The sequence below is a fragment of the Penaeus vannamei genome, chromosome 24 (genome assembly GCF_042767895.1).
Source record: "Penaeus vannamei isolate JL-2024 chromosome 24, ASM4276789v1, whole genome shotgun sequence".
In the NCBI taxonomy this organism is placed as follows: domain Eukaryota; kingdom Metazoa; phylum Arthropoda; class Malacostraca; order Decapoda; family Penaeidae; genus Penaeus; species Penaeus vannamei.
The window spans coordinates 20137610-20142609 of NC_091572.1; the positions used below are offsets into that span (position 1 = coordinate 20137610).

The following is a 5000-nucleotide window of genomic DNA, read 5'->3' on the forward strand; positions in this document are numbered from 1 at the left end:
CTTTTTTAGCTTGTCCCGCCCACTTTCCTCTCTCTTTTGCTTTCCCTTCCTTTTCTTTTCCTTTCTATTTACCATTTCCTCTTCCTCCCTTCCTTTCTTCTCTTATTTTCCTCTTTTCTCTTCTTCCACATTCCTCATCTTCTCTCCCCAGTTTTGCCCTCCTCCTCCTCTTCTTCCTCTTCCTCTTCCTCCTCCTTTTCCTCCTCCTCTTCCTCTTCCTCCTCCTCTTCCTCCTCCTCTTCCTCCTCCTCTTCCTCCTCTCCCTCCTCCTCCTCCATCATCCAGCTCCCCGCCACGACAAACGTAAACAAAAGCATCTATCTTTAACCCGCGCACAGCTAAACAATTTACCTGTAGAAACATCTGACAGCCGCCCTACTCTTCCACGCTCCGTTAAAGATCAACACCATTAATGCGTTTCTTTCACTTTCGTACTTCCTATGGCTCCTTCAGTCCTGTATTTCACGTAACCCGTTCACCTTGCCACTAACCCTTCTGCCCTCGTCTTTCAAGTAACCCCTTAGCCTGTGGTCACGGAACCCCTTTCTTCTTGCACTTGACATAACCCCTTAACCCCAGTACTTCTTGTAACCCTTTATCCCTTCCTCCCTACACCACCCACACTTACTAAAACGCGCAGACTTAATTAAAGATAATGCCGAGCTTATCAAAAGGAAAACAGCACAGAAAGAGGAGGATCCTATCCTGAAGAACGAAAAAAATCGTAAAGAACAACAATAACAATGGAACTGGTTAGTCTCTCGATAGATGCTTCAGCTCTTTGAGGCATTTCACCATCAGTCTCTCCCTCGGCCGCCATCAGTGCCAATGTTTTCTCTCCAAGTTTTACTCGCCCTTTACCCTTGCCCGGTATGCTGTCACTGCTGTTGTTGATGTTCCTTTTATTGTTGTTGCTGTTACTATTGTAGCTGTTGTTGTTGTTAGTGGTTGTGGTGGTGTTTGTGGCAATGCTTGCGGTCTGCGGCTGCTGTTGTTGCTGCAACTGTTATTGTTGTTACTGCTAATAGTCATTGGTAGTGGTGGTGATGGTAGAGCTGATACTGCTTCTGTTGCACTTGCTCCTTCTCCTCTTCCTCTTCTCCCTCTTATATTAAACTCCTCCCCTACCCCAATTCAGATAAAAATAGTAACCTCAACGAAAGCACTATTAATAGCAGTGGCTTTAAATGCCCCTCCGCCACGACCGTCCGCCTTGCAGGACCTCTCGTTGCCCGCGAGAAAGACTTAATTGCAATCACGCGCTTGATATGGATTAATTGGGAGAAGCACGCGGCACAAACACGGATGGGGGAGGGAAAGCGGGAGGAGCAGCAGCAGGAGGGAGACGGGAGGGGAGGCCGAGACAGAAGGGGGAGGGGGAGGAGGAGGAGGAGGGGGAGAAGTAGAAGAAGAAGAAGGAGGAGGAGGAGGAGGAGGAGGAGGAGGAGGAGGAGGAGAAGGAGAAGGAGATGAAGAAGAAGAAGAAGGAGAAGGAGAAGAAGAAAAAGAAGAAGAAGGAGGAGGAGAAGGAGAAGGAGAAGGAGAAGGAGAAAGGGAGGAGAAGGAGAAGGAGAAGGAGAAGTGAGGAGAAGGAGAAGGAGGAGGAGAAGGAGAAGGAGAAGAAGGAGAAGGTAGAAGAAGAGGAGAAGGAGAAGGAGAGAGGAGAAGGAGAAGGAGAAGGAGAAGGAGAAGGAAAGGGAGAAGGAGGAGTAGAAGGAGAAGAGGAAGAAGGAGAGGGAGAAGGAGAAGGAGAAGGAGAAGGAGAAGGAGAAGGAGAAGGAAAAGAAGAAGAAGAAGAAGAGAAGGAGAAGGAGGGGAGAAGGACAAGGAAGAAGAAGAAGAAGAAAAAGGAGGAGGAGGAAAAGAGGAAAAAATGACGATGAAAAAGAAAGAAGGACGATGGCAAATAAAAATTAAAAGATTAAAACATGACAATAAGTACACGGGACAAAAAACAACAACACAGGAAACCACGACGAGCCAACCAGACGCGCCTCCGCCAGGGGAAACTACAAGAGGCGTAAGAGGGAGGAGACAGGAGCGAAGATAGGCCTAGAGATCCCACCCTGACACAGATGTCTACGGCTGATAGCTGCAGAGGAGGAGGGGAAACGAGGGGCAGAGGTGAAGAAGAAGAAGAAGAAGAAGGAGAAGGAGAAGGAGAAGGAGAAGAAGGAGAAGGAGAAGGAGAAGGAGAAGGAGAAGAAGGAGAAGGAGAAGGAGAAGGAAAAGGAAAAGGAAAAGGAAAAGGAAAAGGAAAAGGAAAAGGAAAAGGAGAAGGAGAAGGAGAAGGAGAAGGAGAAGGAGAAGGAGAAGGAGAAGGAGAAGGAGAAGGAGGAGAAGGAGAAGGAGAAGGAGAAGGAGGAGAAGGAGAAGGAGAAGGAGAAGGAGAAGGAGAAGGAGAAGGAGAAGGAGAAGGAGAAGGAGAAGGAGAAGGAGAAGGAGAAGAAGAAGAAGGAGAAGGAGAAGGAGAAGGAGAAGGAGAAGGAGAAGGAGAAGGAGAAGAAGGAGAAGGAGAAGAAGGAGAAGGAGAAGGAGAAGGAGAAGGAGAAGGAGAAGGAGAAGAAGGAGAAGGAGAAGGAGAAGAAGAAGAAGAAGGAGAAGAGGTGAAATACGAAAAAAAAACAGAAAATGACTGGAAGAATCATTCCATCCAAATCTAAAACCCATACCTTGTAACGTTCACCCCTTTCTTACTCCCTGAATATATCAGATATTAATAAACTCTTATAAAGAATGTTTTCTTTCTTTTTTTTCCTTTCTTTTTTTTACAAGTTTCCACATATATTTGTTGTATCTTTTGCTGCGCACAAAACCGGATGCAGCAAATGCCGTCAGCTGAGTGTTCGGCGGAGCAATAGCGGAAGTGGTGTTCTTGGCAGACATAGTCAAGCACTCTAATAACAAACTTCAAAACATTTATTCGGTGTATCTCTTCGTGTGTGTGCGCACGCGTGATAAGAGAGGGAGTGGGAGGGAGGGAGGGAGGGAGGGAGGGAGGGGGGAGAGAGAGAGAGAGAGAGAGAGAGAGAGAGAGAGAGAGAGAGAGAGAGAGAGAGAGAGAGAGAGAGAGAGAGAGAGATAGATAGAGAGATAGAGAGAGAAAGAGAGAGAGAAGAAAGAAAACGAGAAAGAGAAAAAGAGAGAAAGAGAGAGAGAAAGAGAGAAAGGAAGGAAGAGAAAGTAAAAAGGAAAAGGGAGAAAAAGAGAAACGGGGCTAAACGAATGCTGGAGGAGGAGAGAGGACGGCAACACAGAAATACCATTTACATCAATCGATACGGTCCATAGAGTAAATATTTGAATAGGTTCCTTCAGCAACTCATTCCATGTGTGGGTGCACATAAATACACACACACATATACAAACATGCTCGAGACAAATTACCAGTGCTAATTAACCCAACTGGAAGTAAACACAAATGAGTACACAGAGAAATAAATAAATAAACATCAGAACATCACGGAAAGTAAAAGACGCAATTACGCGGAGAAAGTAAGGAATGTGAACGACGGTGATTGCATTAAATGGTAAAAAATAAATACCAGAAGCATGGAAACTGCAACGCTACCATTACCATTGAGTACAAATCAAGACTGCAATATTCACGAAATCAAAAGCATTCAGAGTACTAGCTAGGCTTCTGCCAATGCCCAAAGTTTGCGGGATACACAGGGGATACCACGCTATTTCAGGTGAGAATAACGATGGCTGATCACACAGTAACTTTTTCCATAATTCTTCTGACAAATATATCAGTCAACCAACCGATAAACGCGGACTTAAAATCGCAAAGCCCTTCATGAAAAAGCGAACTTGTACCTTCGAAATAAACTTCAAAACCTACATACCAGCGAAGAGGACGAGTGCCGTGCGACAGGAAGCCTCAGAATCCCTCGCAAGACGCTTCAACACATCACCAAGAAGCCCCGCTGCCCAAATGCCCTCGTCCGGTAAGCAATGCACGGCCAACGTCCCGGTTGGTAGGCCGTTCCCCGAATCCTAGGGACCTAACGGGGTGGGCTTCGGCGTCCTGGGGCGGGACAACGTCGGATGTCTAAAGCGTCCTTGGTGGGAGGCACAGCGCAAGGCCTCTGTATCTCAGGAGGACAGGGCGACGAGCCACGGGTGTTCTCGGGGGAAGGGCAGCACCTGGCCTCCCAGTCCTCCCAGGAAAAGTGTCCGAGAGGAAGAAGAGTAACACGGGTCCCAGTGTTCAAGGGGGCGGGGCACCATCGGCGCCCGGGGTCTGAACGGACGGCGTTAACGCGGGACGGCGGCGCTCCACCCCAAGGTCTATATACTGATATAGACCTTGCTCCTCTGCCCAGCGTGCGGCTCCCGATGCTGTTTCACTCGCTCGTCGCTGGCCCCGGAGAGCCAACAGGAGGCGACTACTACGAGTGCGACGTGCGTCCGACTGATGCCGCTTGCGTCCCGCGCTCGGGAAGCCTGATGCAACCGAGGGAGGAGAGGGAAACCGAGGAAAATAAGGACGATGATGATGGAGAGGGAGGAAGGTTGGGTGAAGGTGGGAGGAAGAGAAGATGAAAGGAGCAACAACAAGAGCATCAAAATGAAGAAAGGAATGATGTTGCAAATCAGCAAAGATGGAAAAGAAAGGAGGAAATTAAGTGATTCATGCTTCCTCCGCCTAAACCTGCGCACGGCTTCTGAGAAATGGCGAGAACGAGATTCAGCGCTTAGTTTGGTATGCGTCCATCGGGTAAAGTGTACACACACACAAGTACACACACATACACACACGTACGCATCAAGTACACACACACTACACACACATACACACACGTACGCATACGTACACACTATATATATATATATATATATGTGTATGTGTGTGTGTGTGTGTGTGTGTGTGTGTGTGTGTGTGTGTGTGTGTGTGTGTGTGTGTGTGTGTGTGAGTGAGTGAGTGAGTGAGTGAGTGAGTGAGTGAGTGAGTGAGTGAGTGAGTGAGTGAGTGAGTGAGTGAGTGAGTGAGT

The 5000-nt window shown here is 47.7% G+C and overlaps 1 protein-coding gene across 5 annotated transcripts in view; it reads right to left on the minus strand.

Moving 5' to 3' along the window:
• egh (beta-1,4-mannosyltransferase egh) overlaps positions 1–5000 on the minus strand; it is a 119308-nt gene that overhangs the window by 34375 nt on the left and 79933 nt on the right. The window contains exon 1 of one of the 5 annotated variants that reach the window (XM_070138444.1): positions 3852–4175. The exons of the other annotated variants lie outside the window; for them this stretch is intronic. The gene's annotated coding sequence lies outside the window, so the exon portion shown is untranslated. Of the gene's footprint in view, positions 1–3851; positions 4176–5000 lie in introns of those variants that run through there. 5 annotated transcript variants of the gene reach the window in all.